The 19,919-nt window shown below is 42.4% G+C and overlaps 1 long non-coding RNA gene across 1 annotated transcript in view; it reads left to right on the plus strand.

The window, feature by feature from the left end:
- The first annotated feature begins 1,381 nt into the window (after positions 1 to 1,381).
- Positions 1,382 to 19,919, plus strand: part of LOC148183238 (uncharacterized) — a 32,441-nt gene continuing 13,903 nt past the window's right edge. Inside the window, exon 1 of the long non-coding RNA XR_015773663.1 lies at positions 1,382 to 1,508. This is a non-coding gene — a long non-coding RNA (uncharacterized LOC148183238). The remainder of the gene's footprint in view (positions 1,509 to 19,919) is intronic.

Consider the following 19,919-nt stretch of genomic DNA (forward strand, 5'->3'; position numbering starts at 1 on the left):
TATTTCCCATTTTGCTTTCCATTGATGTTTCCCTCTTTTAGATGAGGATCATCTTGTCTGGAGAGAGGGCAGTGTGTGTGTGGAGGCAGTGGGAGCTCTGGCTGCAGGGTTGTGCAGGCTCAGCTGTGAGAGTGCAGGCAGCTCCTACAACAGCCTCGTTATTGGAAGGTGAGCCTGACAAATCTTCTGTCAGATGATCTCTTGTCTCTTTAAAGCAAAGGTAAAGGATCTAAAAAAGCTCTTTCTTGCTCATTCTTTGGACAGAGACATTTAGATTGAGTGCCACTGCTCTCCCTCACTACAAAGGCTACAAAGGTATTTTTATCTTAATTAGAAAGTTTTGCTGCCCTACTTTCTGGTGAGCCCTTGTCCAGCCAGCCTGTCATCTCAGCCATCATTCAGGCCCCCTCAGAGCCAGACCAGCTGGTTTCAAAGCAGCCTTGGCACTGCGCTACCCAAGGGCTCCCACGCTCCGGACTGAGTGGGAGCATCAGCCTTCACAGACCAGTTTGAGAAGGTCCTCGGCTGACACGAAGAGACCAGAGCAAAGCCCCGTGCCTCCCCTTGAGGCTTTGTCACCCTTCCACATGGAGGGACAGGCTCGCTCCCCGCTCTGTCAGCATATGCCAAGGCCCCGCCACTCGTTTCTCCAGGCTAGCGCGCGCAGAGCAGCCCAATTGGTTGTGACAGAGCAGTTAAATAAGTGGCACAGATTTCACATGTCAGCCCTCGCCTGCCTAATCCCAGAGCTATCCCATAGCAAGTGACTGCTGAGGAGCTTCAGCAGCGTGCACAGGCAGTACTTTGTATGCTTCAGAGCAAGTGCTGCTAAACTAAGTGTTGTGCTGCTCTGTTTTGCACTGCCTGCATCCAAACCCGAAGGACTTCACATGCATGCAAACCTGGAGACAGGCTAGAACAAGCTTCCCAAAGTGTGGTCTTTTGCAAAAGCTTAAATATATTTGTGTACACTGATCTTTGTATCTGTCAGGGGTAATTACATTTCCGTTTTCCACAGTAATGTAGTTGGATGATTTTTATTTTTTTTTAATAGAAGGAAAAACCTATCTTCTTCATTGTCATACCTTAGCCCTGCTTTCTGGAGTAGTTATGAAAAGAAAATTGTCAGCAGAGTTTCCTTAGCATTTGATCTGAGGAAAGTATTAGGGCTTCAGTAGTTTGGTAAATATTTTTATTTAGCTGACTCCTGCTGTTGTGGTATTTTTCAGGCCCTGAAGGTACTGGTAAAGCTTAACAACCCTCACAGGTGGTGAGAGGTGAGGTTAACCAGCCTCACCTGGTGCCTCCACCCACTCCAGCAGGCCTGGGAGCCCATTTAAGCTCAGCCAGGAAAAAAATTTGCTCCTTTTTTTGAGCTGAGCTGGAGGATGCTGGTCTTCAGCTGAGTGATGGACCCATTCATCCTGACCACGCACTGGTTTCCAGCTTGACCTCCCTGTGATGCTGCCTTATAGCCTGGCCTCTATCTGCCTCCTCCTCTCACTCAGGTACTGGAAAAAGGAGCTGTGACTCACGGGGGGCCCCCACCCCACCATGGCAGTGGGGCTTGAGGCTCCTGTTGAAGTTTCTTCTCTAGGGAGAGTGCAGAGCTCACTGCTCTCCGACAATATCCAGAGGTGTAGTAATCCCACTCTGCTCCTGGGAAGGATGAGGTGCTGCTGCCCTCGCTCTGCATGCAGAGGGGTGAAACACAGATCTCATGGGTGTGCCACTGGAGCTGGAGACGTGAGAGGGAAAGAATTAGGAGAAATGACTCATGGCAACTCCCTTGCACCAGTGGTAGTGGTGCAACTGGTTCTGGCTTCTGGATATAGTTAAACCAAACATCTCACGAGTGCCAATGGCTGTGTTGTTTACGGTAAGTGGGATTGGGTAAATAAAGCAACTGCAAAGACTTCCAGTAAAAATGAAAGGTCGGGTTGCATGACAGAGTAGTAAAAGGATTTTTGTGTTGCCAGTGTCTCAAAGCTTCTGCAATGGGCGTTTATCTACCAGAACAATAGCTCTTACTGCATTACCTTTGCCGAAAGGGCAGACATGAAGGCTGGATGTTTCACACACACACACAGCTGATGTGAAAGTAAGGTGTGCTGTCAATGATACTGTAACATCCATGCTATAGGAATGGATGATGGACTGTGTTAGGCAAAGCTCAGGAACTGCTAGATCACATTGTTATCAATGGATAAGTCAAAATAAAGAAGCAGAGAGTAACTTTGCCCTCAGAGTTCACTCCCACCACAAATGATGTGACATGCCAGCATGATCACACCCCCATGAGGCCATGGTTTTCTACCTCTACACTGCTCTTAAAATCAGTCCATCTGTCCAAAATCTTCTACCAGCCAGTTGCTGAAGTCCCTGAGTATTCCTGTATTCCCTGATGTACTGTGTTGAAACCATCCCTTTATTTTCATTTTACTGGGAGCTGTCAGAGTACACAGATAGGTACCACTGTGATTTCCCTGCTGTTGGAAAGGGGACTCGGGGCTGGAGAACTGCTTGGTCTCGGTTGGGATGGTTGCTTTTCTTACCAAAAAGGAGTTTGCTGCTGCTTTACGTTTACTCTCAGTAAATCCACAAACCACAGTCCTGGCAGTTGAGGGATCAGATTTGTCATTTTTATGTGATGGTATGACATGAAATCCCTGTTTCATGCAGTCACCATGTCCACCTTGAGAACAGATACTTTCAAATTTACTTATCTATTTACTTACTCTTGTATCCTCATTCATCTGTTTTTTCCCTCCTTTATGAGAGGAGGAAAATGCTGCTCTTATAAAGTTACTGAGAAACCTGACTGCTTCTAACATCTCAGCATAGAATATCTAAGAACTGAGGCAAAACATGGCCCAAAGGATGTTTATTTGTGCCTGGTGCTAAGGATAGAAAGCCTAGGGGCATCTTTGCATCCTATGTACCAGGATTATTTGTTTTGCTTCTATAGATTTGGTATTTTTGTGGACATAAACTTTATTATTTTTGGGAACTTCCACCAACATTTCAAATCTGATTTACTGGCAGGTATCAACAGATATCATAATTTCTCTAAAAAGTGACAAAAACTGCATCCAGGATTTCCTCTCAGATTTTCCTGTGCACATTTCTGATTTTCTTCCTTGTTAATGGATTTAAGAAAGAGTGTCAAGAAAGATCTTGTTATATCATGTGGTTCTAACTCAAAAGGTTCAGAGACATATTAAAAGTTTGCTGTTCTTCAGATTGGGACTTCCATTTGTTGGACTCTGCTCAAGTCAGAGTTTTTTTCCTTAGCAAAAGAACATAAACTCTTATTTTGACAGATGCAAAAGCTTTCTCAGCCTTCAGGCTTTCCTATTGTAAAGTCCAATTGCATTAGGTAAATTAGGAGAGCTAAAAGAAAATAAGTATCACATTTTAAAGAAGTACAAAGCAGAACAAAAGAATAAATTGTTACTTTGCATAAGTTAGTATTTAAGGAGCACATCTCAGGGAAGGCAAAGCCATAATCAACACCAAAGCAGAATCTCCCTTAAACTTTGTAGTGAAGAAATTAACAGAAGCCTTGTGCTTTTCTGAAACGTTTGTGTTTTGGTTGCGTTAATATTCTTTCCATGATGGTGTCTACATGAGAATTGGAGATAAAATAAGACAGATGTACTGACCATGGTTACCAAGGGAGCAGTTTCCTTAGCAATGGCAAAGCAGTTGTCAAAGCAGTCAATGTTCCCTCTCTCCCTCACATGACTTGTTTTTACTAGTTTGCATAGCTTGGTTGCACAAACAGCTCATCATCAACCTCTCCCAAATTTCCAGGCACAGGCAAACAAGGCCTAGGTGGGTCACCCATCAGAGGATCCCGACCTGGTTTCAGTTCAGTTTCTACCTGAACCTCCTCTTCTTTTTCATTTTTCATAAAGCATTTGCCATCTAAAGAACATGAAAGTCATCCAAATGGAAACATAAATACATAGTGCACATTCAGATAAAAAGATATGGAGGTGGGTGAGTAGCATAAAATTGCCACCTGTCCAAAGAACCAGTCCCTTCCTGTTAAAGATGGCAGCTAAAATCACCCCTGTAAATAGGTCTTGTAAGTGCTTCCATGGAATGGTTATTATCTGAGAATGGGAGGCAGTGTGATCCCATCTTCCTCACTGAGGCTGAAGAGTGGATTATGCTGCACTGTAACACCACTCTCTGTGGATGCTTCTGGTGGTGGCCATAAGTGTGTGAGGTCCCTGGGCCACATCCAGAATGGCCCAGCTGAGGCCATTACCCAGCAGGCAGCCACCTCCACCCTCTCCCAAAGCACATCAGGCTCCCAGGGACAGCAAGGAGCTGAGCTCTAAAAGAATGGTTAATCTCACAAACTACTTGGAAAACCCTGCTATGTGTAGCTCTAGGCGCAGTGACCACCAAACCCAAAGTTATTCAACCTGAGTAGAATACCAAAAACATCAAGGCAATGATGAAACTCTTTCCTATTCTGTTGTTAAGTTAAGCAGTTCATTTTAATCAAAATTTGATTAAAAGTGTTGTGTCAGTAGCCCAATAATGCAGAGACAGATCTGTGCTGGCTACAAGAGGTGCAGTCTTCTGGTAATTGGTGTTAGGAAACTGTTTTCCTGCCTCTGTTTCCAAACAAAGGCTAAACTGTTTCATATCAAATATATCTGAATTCCTATATGAAGACATTTCCAGGGAATTCCTAGCTGCAGGCTATCAAGGGGCACTTTTAAAGTCATAAATGCTTCTATGAAATCTATATTAATATAACCCACTACTATCAACTGGTGTGTCACATACAGAGAAAATACTGACTAGACCACTTCTGGGTTAATTCTGGGTTGAAAAATGCCATCTTGATGACATTGCTATGATCTGCTACTTAAAAACATTTGCTATCAAACAGCACCTGAGAATTTTCCGATAATTCAGCTACTCTGTGTGTATTCTTTTTTCAACCCGTGGCTAAAACTCATCCATACTCATTTTCCAACACATCCTTATTTACTGCCCGCAACAAGTATGGATTTTTGTTCAGGCTGACTGGAATTCAATTAGACACTGATAAAGAGAAGGAAAAGTGTGGGGTGTGTGCACACGGAGGAGCTGAGTGCTGCTCACCGTGCTCACAGCTCGGTGCCATGGGGTAGGTTACAGCTACATCTGTGCTCCTCTGGGGCTTTCATTCCATGACTATAATGCTCATGCTGCGCTGCTCCAGGCAAAGTTAGGGGTTTTCTCGGGCTTTGTTTACAAATACTTTTAGCAGGAATCTGACACCTTAGACAGGAAGGTACAGAGCAAGCTGGGAATGCAGTATCAGGTAGAAGTGTTGCTGGCCTCTGATGTGACTCGTGTGTCCTTCCTTACAGCTCCTGGGCAGGGAGGGGGAGCAGGGAGAGGGTTAGGAGTTAGGACCACTGTGACATCTCTGAATGCTGTAAGCAAAATCTGTCTCTCATCTGCTTTATTAGGAAAGCTGCATGGAAAGGGAGGAAAAAGGCTGTGGCATGTTTCTTAGTTATTCCCTCTATTCTACATCAAGGCAGTTTCAGATTCAGAGACTCTCACAGTCCTTGAACTCAGTAAATCTACATAATCCTTGTGAAAAACAATATTTTTATGTCAAAAAACAGAGGGACAAAAGAGGAGGGAAAGGTAAAAGCTACGTAAAATTAAATCATGTTCAAAAATGAGACACTTCTTCATTTAGAGGAAATAGTGGAAGCTCTTTTTTCTGCTGTGCACAAAATATAAATGTGCAGCTTGCTTTTAAAAGTTTTTGGAAATAGGGGAAGGAAAGCTCCAGGAGGGAAGAGTGAACGGTGGCAGCCATCCAGCTGATGGAAGAAGGCAGCAACAAGGAAGGAGTCAGATTGCTTCTGCAAAGAGGAAGTTTGCAGTTTTACTTATAGGAGGAGCATACCCTGGGGCCAACCACAGCCCTGAGTCTTGTCAAAATCCCATAGCATGTATGGCCACACTTCCACCCCGTCCCTTTTACCTCAAAGGTCAAAGAGAAGCTAATGGAAAGGTGGAGGCGTGAGTCACCTGGGTGTGCAGTTTGGCCAGGACAGTGCTTGGTCCCCATGTCCCAGCCCTGCCAGTTCCTAATTCAGCAGCCCCTCAACCACCCTGCAGGGACCCCCAATTACCAAAGTGGCAGCTGTGCAGTTCACTTCCCTCTGGTCGAGCTGATATTTTTACCATTACGGTCCCAACCACCTGCTGTGCATTTGATGTAACTTTTCAATTAACATTCCCCGAGGATTTGTAACCTTCCGTGTGCGCTGCAGCCCCAGCCATTCCCACACCCAGCACCCCTGGGCCGTGTAAACCTCCTGCACAAACACATCAGGCACAGATTTAATGGCACCCACCTCAAACCCTCTGGTTAGAGGCATGTAAACATGCCTGTAAAGGCTGTGCAAGAGAGAGGCCTAAATGCAAGAGCAAAGTGTTATTGAATGTGACTAGTGCCACTCACACAGACAGGCACAGGATTCCAGCCTGGCAAATGAAGGTGGATATGATAACTGCACCAGGCAGGAGCAGAAGCAAAGCTGTCCTTCTCGATATCAGGGGACCACAAACAGTCCAGGAGCAGAGTAAGTTTTGCTGACAGGTTACATAAGAATAAACAAAACTAAGGCAATAAGAATCAAAAAGAAAAACCAGGCCATTTGCACCACGCTGAGATGGTTTTCAGATCTGACATCTCAGCTGAATGCAACTCATGTTCAGTTGCCTGAAGTCTTGCTGGAAATCTTTGCATGGCTCTGTTTTGTGGTGTTTGCCCTTTTACTTGCGTCTTTATTTGCAGCTTACAAAAGAAAACTATTTGTTGTTGTTTGGGGGCCCAAGTGCATGAAATATTTGGTAATAGTAGGGTTTAAAACTTTGGGCACCTGCCAAAAGGGGTAAAGACCTGTTTCAGAGGGAGTTTCATTTGTGTCCTCACTCCAGAGCTGAGTGCTCATCAAAAAGGTTTGAAAGTGTTTGGGTTTAGCCAAAGTGTTTTGGAGTTCGCTGCTGATGTCTCCTTGGGTTAAAAGCTGAGAATGCCAGCATGTTGCAAGAAAATAATTCAGCAGAAAGAACTGGAAGGAAGAGATGTTCTTAGGTAAATTATTGCCAGAAATGGGATAGATAAACTGAAATGTGAGAATTAAATCACTTAAAAACAGGAAAGGATGCTTGAGCTGCAGGGAGAAAATAACTGAAAAGAGGAAAATCTTTAACTGAGGCATTTCATCCATGTCTTGAGAGAGTGAATGTGCAGCAACAGAGAGGGGGAAAGGAGATGGGAATAAACTGAGGACAAAAGAGGCAGAAGTCAAGAATGATCTGGAAAGAATAAAATCCACAAAAGCACGTGCTCATTTCAGGGCATTGTATTGGTGTGGGGAAGAGAAATTGCAGAGCAGCTGGCTGTGAAATACCAGTACAACCAAGCAGCTCTGGGAAGGTGGGTCCTGGCACAGTTTGGGGATTGATTCATCAGTTTAAAATAAAAATTAAATCAGCGTCATTACTAATGCGAATACAATCCCACAAATTTATTTCAGGGCAATATACTTCGCAGATTTCTGAAATAAGCAATAAGAGCTCAATAAGTAGAAAAGCTATGTCCTCACTATTGCTTGTGCTAAAGGAACCAGCACAGATTTCCAAACCCATGTCGCCAGCCTAGGACAAAGCTGTATTAGCAGCAGCCTACAGTGAGTAATCTTAGAGATAGCAGGAACTCAGTAAAGGCTTTTATTGCCATAGTTAAAAGTATTTGCATGTGATGTAAAGCATTTTTTGGAATGATAGATATTTGTTTATGCTTCTATTTGGCAGAATGGGTTTTTAAGCTAGCTCATAAATAGCACTTTGCTAAGGACATACCTTAAGAAAATACCGTCTAATTAACTGTGTTAGCTCAAAAATAAAAATTAAAGTCAACTGAAATATTAAGGAGTTCACATTTTCAACGCTTCATCATTTAGCTGTACAGCTCCCATTAACAACAATGGGAATCACGCAGCTAAATCACCTCCCATTGCTTATAAAATGTACCCCTAAGGTATGCAAATCAGCTGCTGTGCCCTTGCTGTAAAGGGACTTGGCTTGGTGGTGGGTTGGGTTGTTGGGTTGGTTTTTTTTTCAATTAAAATTCTGTGAGGATTTGTAGCTCTCGTGGCACACGTTCAAGTGCCTGATGTTCCCACGTCTGTCACCTCTAGGGCGCACTGCTGCAGCTCTCCTGCTCTGCCCCAAAATCCTGGGTGCTGCAGGACCTGCTCCGTATCCCATCCCAAAATCCTGGGTGCTGCAGGACCTGCTCCGTATCCCATCCCAAAATCCTGGGTGCTGCAGGACCTGCTCCGTATCCCATCCCAAAATCCTGGGTGCTGCAGGACCTGCTCTGTATCCCATCCCAAAATCCTGGGTGCTGCAGGATGGTGGAGCTCTGGTGGAGGCAGGCCTGGAAAACTCCCAGAGAAGAAAGGAGTTCGGGCTCAGTGCTGAGCTAAGGATTTAAGAAGGATCCCCCAGGACTGTTAAGGTCCCTAGAGATTTTCCCTGGCAATTAGTCAAGATTTACCATGGAATGGAGGCAGCTGCTCCAGAGCTCACACCAGAATCTGACTTACAACATTGCAACTTCCCCTGTTTTCCAAAGCATCCCCTCATTTACCTGTTTGGAGAAGAAATTGGGTTTTAAAAGGCAATTATTTGCTACCCCTGACCCCTGAACACACACATGACCCAAAATGCCCCAAAAATGTGGCTGTAATGTCACAGAGCTTACTTTCAGCTAGCATTAATCAACAGAGCACCAACCAAAGTTACTGGGATAATGATGATTTATTTCGCTGTTAATAGCTTGCCAGGTAGAAAAATCTCTTTGCACAACCAGCAGCCTGCTGGGTTGCCATCTCAAAAATCATTCTGGGGGGCTGGAAGTGTGCTGAGGTGTCTGGCACCATCAGGGCTAAAGGTCTTGCACTGAGCTGTCTGGTCCTGGTTCCCAATGTTAGGAAATGGTTGATGTGGGGACTTCGCAAGGAGCGAACATGCAGAATTGTTTAATATGAGGCTGCAAGGGTTTCCCATGTCATGACTGTAATAGAGTTTGTTTCATTATCAAGTATAGCGTATTAATTTATTTGCTGCTATTAATATGCTGCTTTCACATCAAGAAGAAAAAACACAAGTTACCTTTTGTCTCTGCACAGTGCCTTTGAATTAGAAATATTAATTCCAAGGTTTGTCTAAGTTTGCATACTTATTTCTCCAACTGTAGCAATTATTTCATGGCTCGTATTGCCACTGATATGATAAACAATATTTATGCCTCACTGTAAAACATTTTATAACTTTCTTTTAATTGCCTTTGCAGTCTTTAAAACTGGAGCTTAGCACTTCAATAATAAGCTTATTAATTTGTTTAGCGTTTAAGTTCTTACAAAGAAAGAGACAAGCATTAATTTTGTTTAGTTAAAACAAGCTTTGCTTTTGAACAGCAGGTGGTAATTGAAACAAAACAAGGGCTCATTAGAAGAGCGTCTGGTGGCTCATGATACAAACAGAGCACACTACAAAACCCAAACACAAGAGCCCTGAAATAAAGTGGTCATCATCTAATTAACAGAACATGTTTTAATTACCGGGTAAACCATGCAGCGCAGTGTGTCAATTTAACTGATGTGCTAAGTGCCAGTTTACAATATCAGAAACAGACAAATAATTGGAATCTAATTACATCCAGGTCTATTGCACACCAGTGCCTCAAGCCCATCTTAATAAACAAGTTTTTACATCAAACCATGAATAGCAAATACAGCCATGCTGTTAATTGCTACATTGTGATATTGGGACTTTGCCAGCTTTGACTATTAAAATAAGCTCTTGTGTGGATTGCAGTTGCTCTGCTACGCTTTAATTAGAATCAAATGAGAGGCAGAGATCGGGCTGTATTACTGCAATTCAATATATGTAAATAAGATAACTGGCTAATCTTTTTATTTTATTTCTGAGCCTCCATGCAATAGGCGGTTTAGTTATGGTAATAGGTTATCACTTTGCAAATGAAGTAGGCCCGCACTGTGAGATGAATCAAGAAACATGTAATCTTTACCAGGAATCCTAAATATTTTACATTGCCCAAAGTGGGAGCACAGGGATGTTGAGGGGGTGTGATAGGTTTTGCTCCAGCCTTAAAATAAACAGGAGGTGAAAAGGGGGTTGAAAATTGAAGGGTTTTGCCTTAAATGTGCATCTAAACAAGGAAATTACTGCAAAATAAGCAACATTCAGTGCTGATGGTGAAGGTCTTGGTTCACCTTGCTCTCTTTAGATTTTGCACTTCTGTGTGTTGGCAATATTATATTAGAACAGCTCTGAAGTAATCGGCTCGTGAATCATGCCCAGTACAGCAAAGCCCCAAACACAGATCTTGGTGCTTGACATGTTATTAAAAAAGGACTTCAACAAATGTTTAAGCATGAAACTTGAAATGCTTTTGGGAGTGTTTTCCGTAGTGCAATTATTTCTGTAACCTCACTTTCAGGGCTTTTTGTTTTCTGATGGTTTTAGTTATAACTGAGGGAGACTTGCAGTGTGCACATGGCAGCAGTTCATGTGGTAGAAGGAGTTAATATTCATAGCAACGCCAGATTATTCTTCTGAAAAGGGACTTCTTGGAGTTTGGCAAGGTCTGATGGGCCACTTTCTGAAAAGGTGCTTAAAACTATTGCAGTAGAAAGGTGAGGTTGATGCAGTTGCCATGCCTGGTCCATAGGAGCATGTTGGGATGGTCATGGATATTGTCTAGACTGTGTAGTTTAAGTTTACATCAAGACATGTCCTACAACTTAACATTTCACACTGCTCGTGGATGATGCTATTTGCCAAAGAGCTAATTAGGGATTCAGAAAACCAGAATACGGAAATGAAATCCAGGAGAGGGACCATTTTCTTAGTACTTTATAGAACATGGGAGGAAATAATAATGCTGTTGGTAGAGAAATTACTATGTAATGATCTCCTGGGAAGATACCCTTATGTTTCATTAGAATAGTAATTAGACTTGGGACGACCTTAGGAAAACCTACCTCATGCACAAGCTCATTCTCTTTTTGTATTTTTTATAAGCTCACTAAAGTTCCTAGACATGCAAGCCTAGGGCAGTCTTGAATTAAGGCAAGAGACAAAACAATGATGCTTTTAAAAGTGTTGTTGTGGGACTCTCAGAGACCAAGCAAGTCAAGGTACAAATTACCTAATTATTCGTGCTTGTTGAGCTTTTTGTTGGAAATATCATGTAACTCATTTTCTGTTTTTTCTTTCCTTCAGTCTTTGAGGGGTTTAACTTATTTTTAAAGCAAAAACGTGATGTGAGTCTTCTAGGACAATAAGGTGTTTTGTTTTTTTTTTTATCTTCCTTCCTTCCTCTTGACCAGGAACTTTTTAGGAAAGCTGGTCAGAGAGAACCTCTTGGGTCATTGAGCCCAGTCTCCTCCAACATGCAGGAAATGTTTAGTTTAAAGGTCTTTGAAGCATCTCCTCTGCTTGACCCTAACTCTTTGAATTTCAAAGCCCCTTCCCAACCCTCTGTTACAAACTGGACCTGTAGTGAGAGACCCAAAGTGCCCACTGTAGCGTGGCACAGGGAGAAGGCAGCAGGGACCGAGGACAGCGGCTGCCAGCTCTGTATTCTGCACAGCTGCAGAGCCAAACCTCCCGTCCTGGTTCAGAGATCTTGGAAAAGTGCATGTGAACACAGGATTTTGTGGAACCATGTCACTCCTCGGTGCAAATTCTGCTTATGTAGGTGAATATTTTTGTATCCATTTTCTTACAAAATATTTGATGTTAAAGATGCTTAATTATGTCAGTGGTCAAACCTAAGTCTGTATCATCTGTGTTTGGCTGTAATATTCAGAGACTCATGGGCACAATCAAAGATGAATGCCAGGAAGACTAAGAATCATATAGCTTTTTAGAAAATCTCAGGATTCAGTGGAAGGGCCTGGATGAAGTTTCACAGTAAAATAAATACATATGTTTAAACTTAATTTCTAGATTTCACGTTATGCAAAAGCCTTGTACATAATCAAATGATAGGTAAAAAATTACAGATGACTCACTACAAAATAAAAGCAAGTAGTTCTTTTAGTTCTTCTGGTCATTTTTTCCCTGTACTAAGTCTTGCAGCATTTAATTTCAATATTCATGTTAAGGTTCAACCGGAGAGATAATTTTGAATCCTAGCCCTGTTTAATCCAGTGCTTAGTCTAGTGAAGTTTCCCTGGCTATAGATTAGGATGAAATTAGAATTAAGTGCAAAATATTCATACAAATTTCTCTGCAGTGCCTGGGATGAGGAAATAAAGGAGCTTGAAAAGCAAGCTACTTTCAAAGATGATAATTCCGTATGATAAGTTTTGTACTAATGTCATATACAGCCAGCAAGGAAATACTTCAAAATCAGAGGCATCACATTTCATGCTATTTCATGTCAAGGATGCATGACTGAAAAATTCCTATTAAAAACATGAAAACATGCCAAATGCAGAAAAGTGAACAACTGAGCAAAAAGTGAGACAAAGTGTTACTAATGTCTGCCAACTGGTATTATTCACAAGTACCATCAATCACACATGAGCAACCTCCAACGTTGCCCCCCCAGAACATGAAAACCCAAATCACCCCTAACTTCTGGTAGCACAGTTGTCCTGTTTGTGGTTAAGATTTCCTTTATTGTTCAGAGATTTCCTCGGTTCTCTGCATCTATTTTAACCCCAGCCAGTCATGTTGACAAGGAAAATGGAAGAAAAACTTATTCAATTAAAACATCTTTACTGCTATTTAGAATGCAGATGAGCCCCTCAGCAATGAGGAAATTAGTATTTTATGGTGAAGCATTTATATAGTTTATTCTATATTTGAACCATAATAAATTACATTCATTTTTTACAAGAATTATAACTGACATGCTGTCAGAGCTGTACATGTACAGCCTTAGAAATATACATAATACTTTGAAAGCTGTCACATTCAGTACAGTTGTAAACATCACCCTGGGTTACCAAACTGTTATCTTTAGGTTTACTTCTTCGGATAAACCACGGGATCTTCGCACATTTCAACCAGAAGAAAATCAATTCTCCCCCAAACAGTCACACAGCAGTTTACCACCCGTGTTTAAATACACAGCCTTGTACTGCCTTGGATCCCAGTTTGTGTCCTTTTGCAAAATAGCCTCAGTTATGGGCTTTGAGGTAGGTCTGGGAGAGCACCAGAGTGGCTCAGTGTCTTCCCTCATGCTGGCATTCTTCAATCCAAAAGTGCCACTATGGTTCTAAATGATCCCTTTTGCTGAATATTCAGATGTATGTACTGTATTACAATGCTATTTCTACAGGGTTACTTTTGTAGACTGATCCTTACGAAATACTGTGTACAAACCTGTTTTCATAAGTTTGCTGAATTGTTTTGAAAATATTATTGGAGAATCATAATATTGCAATAGGATTCTCTAGGAGGTTTCCAATTCTTCAGAAATATCATTACTCTTGACTATGTTCTTTAGGATGCTGACAAAAACTACCTCAGATGTTACCTAATAACTGAAAAAAATTATAGTTTATTCCCTTGTATGCATTATTTTCAACTTCACACTACAAACCAAACACAAAAAAGAATAAGTGTTTCCAACTGGAAATTTTATATAATTAACTAATGAACTCAGGACTCAAATGAAGATGATTTTAAATAGAGCTATGATTCAGCTTCAGCTGCAGAAAGATGTGGTTAAATGGCATCGCCTCTGCATTCAGAAGGCTTTAGCCATGATCCTGGAGGGAGTTATCTGCCTACAGACATCTGTCCCAAAACAAACCCAAAGGCTTCAGTGGGACTCTAAGTACTGCCAGGGTCCCGAAAGGCTCATGGGGATGGAGAGCAAGCAAGGCTAGATGAAGCTAGCATGGGACAAAAATGCTTTAACAGCTATTTTCATGCGAGAGGGATGTGAACTCAAGTTTTGTGTCCTGAGGTGAGCCTGAAGTTTGAGCACTGGTGGCTTCTGCCCATCAGGTAGCGCAGGAAGGGGCAGGTGCTGAGCCTGACAGCTCCATCCAGATGAGGCTTTTCAGTCTGACTGGAGCCATGCTTGAGACACTAGGCAGACAAATGGTCAAAAAAATGTGGCAGAGCAAACAGATCAGCTGCCATCAGTGCTCAGCAGTGGTGGACCTGGGGATGTGGGTGGAATTCAGGTGCCATCTCAGCTGCTTCCATCTCCTGTTGGGGTAGTCCCTTAGAGCCTGCCAGCACTATCAGGTAATGTAATTTTTATTTTTATTTTTTCACTTCAGGTGGCAGAGGTCTATACCAGAAAGCTCCTTGGATGCTTTTCCAGCACAGAGAAGGAAGTTGTCTTCCATTCTGTCTAATCAGGGGTCTGGTAGCCCCAGATGTCACCACAGTGCTGGGCTCTGTGGTACAGAGAGGTGAGGAGCCCCAGGAGCACCCAGCACTGTGCACAGCAACACTTACGCTGTTGTTACAGTTAATTTCCTCCTCTCTTTGAACCATCTAAATTCAGCGTGCATTATCCTTCTGCTATTTATGTAAATGTTTAGATTAGGTAATATTTTATTCTACAGTGAATGACACCATAATCCTCCTTATTCTTTTCGTTTATCATAAATATTTAGTTTGTTTTTAGCTTGTGGGACTAAACACAACATCGTTTTCATTACTATGAAATCTTCCCCTTTTCTTCTCCTGCAAGCATCCCTGGTCCCCTGGCAGTACTCTGCCTCCCTGAACATGCTAATATTGCTTGCATTACTGCAGGATTACCACAATGAAGTATACACTTGGTATTATAATTCATAATGTTGCTTTAAAAGATTAACCACTCCCACGGCTGTGTCTGGTAATTACAGAGCAGACTTTCTTTCTTTCTTTTTTTTTTTTTTTTTTAAACAAAGAACAGTGTGCACAAAATGACTGGCAAGAAGGTAAGTGTTTGGGGTGTGCTTTGTTTTTCAACCTCAGAGAAAACCAAATGCAAAATTGATAAAGGAGATCTAGAGTGGGTTTTAAGCTGAGATACTTCAGTATATTAGTAATTTAACAGATTTATATGAAGGAGATGGCACTGTCGGCCCCTGGAATGTCACAGACTGATGCAATTGGCAATTTCCAGCTCAGATGCCTTCCATGAACAACCCCAAAATAATTAATAGGCCTTCTGGAGTTTTCAAGGCAAGTGAGTATGCTGGTGAAAGAGTAATAGTTAGTTTAGCCTGTCAAGGTTCATTCTTTTTCAGAACTCCAGTCCTCCCTTGATGCCCTCTAATGGTTTTTTGAAACACCAAAATGTTTTTGCATGAACAACATTACCCATTGTGCTTTACTTAAATGCATTTCGATGTCAGACATACTCCTGGTTCAAAAATGGCTATTTCCCACCCTTTCCTAGGGGGATCTCCAGGGAGGGCATCCAGATTGACTTTAATCGGCCAAAGACACAGGATAGGATCTTAATGCCATAAACCGATCGAGTGTGCAAAGTCACATTAATATGTGGAAACTTGATCAGCTTTTATTAAGGGATCAGGAGATGCTTTAATTGATGAGTGACAAGAGCACTTGTTTGTTTAATTGCTTGTTTGTGTTTGTTGTAAAGCCTTGGGGGACGTGGTAATTTGTCCCATTGTTGTTTGAAAATGTGGGTCTGGCAGCCAAACCAACAGCAAATGACAGACACTGGTCTGGTACCAAGTGTTGCTTCATCAAAGTTTACCACACTCCCAGTTTGGAGAGGAAGGCACTCTTTGGAGCAACAAACTGGGATTCTCCTTCCAGTCTCTTCTCACTTGCATTGTCCAGAGCTTCCACGCTGTGAGAAGGCTGGAATTCTTGTACTTAAATGAGGAGTTAGTCACTGTCTGTTAAATAAAAGTAGCATTTAAAGGCTGCTGCATGGTAGAGCAGCACTTAACAGGTTGTTCTGTCTTTCACAGCTGGGGATGTAATGGTTGCACGCTCCTACATAAAACTCCTAAAAGATCTTGGAGCCTGAGGCAAAGTCCATTGAAGCTGTTGGTGTCTTGTTTGTTGGACTGGCCTTTGATCAGATGCTAATGCATAGCGATAGCTTTTCTATACCTTTCCTGAATGGGGTTTTAGCATGGAAATGTTCCCTGCTGTAGGACTGCAGCAGTCCTCGGGATAGATCTTTCTTGGCTGTGGAGCTGACCACAAGCCTCGATGGTACAATGATGCCTGTCATTCTGTGCTGCAAAGAAGTATCAGCTTTGCTGTGAATTTACATGAAAAATCCCTGGCTAGCAATTATTCTAAATAAACAGCTTTCTGAGCTCCTAATATTTCTTTCCTCTAGATTCTTGCCTTACTTTGGAAGTTAAGTTTTCCATCCAGGAGCACCACCTGGAAAAGCTTTCCTTCCTGTTTTCTCTAAATTAGCCATTTTAAATACTTTCTTGATGGAGGAAGATAGAGGGTCACTGGTGATTAGGGTCATAACTGGCTTTCCAGATCAGTATCTAGCACTGTAGAATGCATCTACTTCTGTAGAAGGAGCCTAGGAAAAGTCATATCAATATACATTACAGGCTTGTCATAACTCACTCATTTCCTATTTCAAACAGGAGGAAATATACTTGAACATATCTGTTGTATCTGTCAAGACTTCTCATTTGTCAAACTATTAGTGGTCCCTCTGTCAACATAAATAAATCTGTCCATAAATCTTGACAGGTATAATCATTTGTTGCATTTGAAAGGCAAGTCTCTAACATTAGACCCCTTTTGATTCCTAACATGATTATCTTTAAAGAAAGACATTTCAGATGCCTTCTGAATCTGGCCTCTGTCAAATGATTTCTCCACTCTCACTGAGTTATCTACTTGCATGAAGTAAGCAAAGGCATAGTTCCTGCTGTCAACCCTCCTGAAGACCACACGAATCACCGGCACCGTAGCAGCGCCGAGGCCTCATCCTGCAAGTGATTATGCCCTTTTTGTCAGACCAGGCTCTTGATACACTTATTGTTCTTTACAGCTAGGTTTCTCATTCCTATTCTAAGCCATTCTTCTGGCACCAGTTGTCCTTTACTTTTGGGAAGCTATTGAAGAACATTCTTTGGAGGTATTCCATCGGATGCTGCCGATCTTTTCAGTGCTGTTGTTGCTGGCAAACAATCCGTACCCATACAAGAGAATTAGGCCTCTGAAATGGCTGCTAAAATATGGGTTGGCATAACTTAAGATTGAATTCCATAAATCCAACATGTGCTTCACAAGCTCCCCCACTGCTCTGGGGCACATTGAGCAGCTCCAGACTCCCAGGGCTCTCTGGGGAAATATGAAGTGACCCTATTTCTGTACTTGATGGGCTAGTGATAGTAATTTTGCCTGCCTGATGAAGTTAACGGCTATCTGGCATTCACCAAGGTGGAATATGAAGTGAGGGTCTTTGGCCAGAGCTCAGTGTCTCAGCAGACAGCTCTGGAATATGACCCAGAAAATGGTGAGTGCGTGTGTACCAAAAGGCAGCCAGTGAATCCACAGCTCTCATGGCTTCAGAATATTCCCTGCCACATGGAAAACCTAAAGCACAGGCTTTGCAAATGAGAATGAGTCAGGAGGTTGCTAGGGCTGGGTTTGTGGGAACTGCACAGTAAAGAGTGGATCCCCAGGGAGCTCCAGCAGGAGCCAAGGTAGCTGGTACCACACTCCTGCGGTGTCACGGGCATGCCCAACTTATACAGCCACGGGAAATTAGCTGGTGAATGCTGGGGGAACCCAAGTCTAATGTTTTCCCTTCAGTCTTCTGACAGAGAAGTAAGGAAAGCTCTAGTGTTTTCTATAAAATGTATTTAAAGTTCTAAACCTTCCCTCTGTCAACTTTCCACTCCTTCAAATCATCTGCGGTTTGCTACAGGAAAGATTTTTAATTGACAGAATTTTAACTTGTGCTCCAAAGAGACTCATTACTTCACAGATTCCTTAGCTTCCTGGGGCCTTGACGTCATGGGGATATTTCTTGCTTTCTTCAGTGGATCCTTACCACTGAAACTAATTTTTCAATGAGGTTCAGAAGAAGCCTCTGTACCAAAAATTTGCTCCAGACCTTGTGATGGTTTGTACAGGATGTCCAGATGCAGGGTGTCAAAATACATCTGTTAGATAAGGTTTTCATCTGAATCACAGCTCTCAATGCATTCACTTATTAAACAGAATTTTTTTCCTATGTTGAGTCACAATTTAGGATAATATTCCACTGGAGCAGACAATATGCCAGAGCCATAGACATCTAGTTTGCTATACCCTCATGGTAGACTAGAAGAAAAGGGGAGAGTTCAGTCCTTCATTTCAAGGCAGGGATCCTAGAGGAGTGGTTAATTAAGATTGCATACTAAATCTGTTTGAATTAAAATACTTAGAAATATATAGTCAAAGAAGACAATTGTTTGTCAAATTGACAATTTGCTGTCAAAATTCTTGGTTTGTGAAATCTGTTGGAGTCAAGGAGATAAACACCTTGCTTTTATGGGTCTGCATGATATGGGGCATTATGCTTAAAAAAGAATACAAGTTAATCAGGGTTCACACAGACACCCACATGTGTTGATACCATTAGAGGGTCTGCAGGACTCTGTAGCCCCCAGGTGAGAGCTTCTGAGGGGCTGAATTCTGGAGGTGGATGCCTAGACTGATCTACCCTGGCCTTTTGTATCTGTGCCTACCAGTGCCCCCCACACAAGCTTCCACGAGTTCCCACCACTGCTGTTTCTGGTTCTCTTTCCCTGGGCCAGGAAGGATGCTGGGCTCTACAGCTTCCTTTTCTGTTGACTGGCAAGATGGTACTTTGTCAGGTAACTGCTGTTGCCACCAACTGCAAAGCTCACTAGAGTATAATGACACCTTCTGAGCTGCTTCTTTTATGCGTTAACCTACTTGGAAACAGAGGCTCATGTGCAAATTCCCACTGTATTTTGTGAAGGCTGGAACATAAGCCAGATCTGAGCTGAATTTCCCCTTTCCAAGAGCCAGCTGAATCAAAATCCCCTGATGCAGACATCCCCAAATTTTATGGGTGCAAAAGATGTCTTGATCCAAATTTTGCAGTTTGCTCCCATCTCTGCTTAAAACATAAAATGTATGTTTTTAGGGAAAAAGGATATAAACATCTTGTTCATGTTTGAGCTGAGAATGTCTTTTTTCTGTAGGCTGTCAACACAACTTCAAATGCATGCAGCCTGTCCAATCTGACAGACAATTTGCATATTTGTGGAATGCTAATGCCAAGTTACTGTATACATTTGTACATGAAAGCATTAGAAAGTTTGAAGGATTAAAGGTGGAAATGTATCCCCCTCGGCCTCGATTAGAGATCAAGACAGCACATCAATAGATGGCAGACAAATAACTGCTGCTTTGCCGTTTGGAATGGCTTAACCCAAAAATAATAAAATCCAAGCTATTTCCTAGGATATAAATAGCTGAGGGCTTTACACGTGCTAATTGCCAGAGCGTTGTTTTAGCCTTTTGAGAGTGTAATGTGGAGTCTGGCACATCCAGTGTGAGCCCTCTGACACAGTGATTGTCTTTTTGTTCTGCGCTAGCTGCGTGCCTGGACCGCAGCTGGAGCTCCCAGAGCCACCCCAGCTTAAGGCATCCATGCTGATATCTAGGGCTGGGCCTTCCTCAGTTGCTCTCAGGTTCTGGAAAGTTCTTTGAGGCCAGATGGAGGTGCTTGGCCCGTGCAGAAGTGACTTAGTTTGCCATGAGAAGGGCGTCAGGAGGAGCAGCAGCAGGTGCTCAGCGGTTTCCCATAGAAAGATGATTGCTTGGCTGCATGCGTCAAGATATATTTT

This window comes from Pseudopodoces humilis, chromosome 13 (assembly GCF_049639895.1).
Source record: "Pseudopodoces humilis isolate 2021_Gansu_Grassland_sample_001 chromosome 13, ASM4963989v1, whole genome shotgun sequence".
Taxonomy (NCBI): domain Eukaryota; kingdom Metazoa; phylum Chordata; class Aves; order Passeriformes; family Paridae; genus Pseudopodoces; species Pseudopodoces humilis.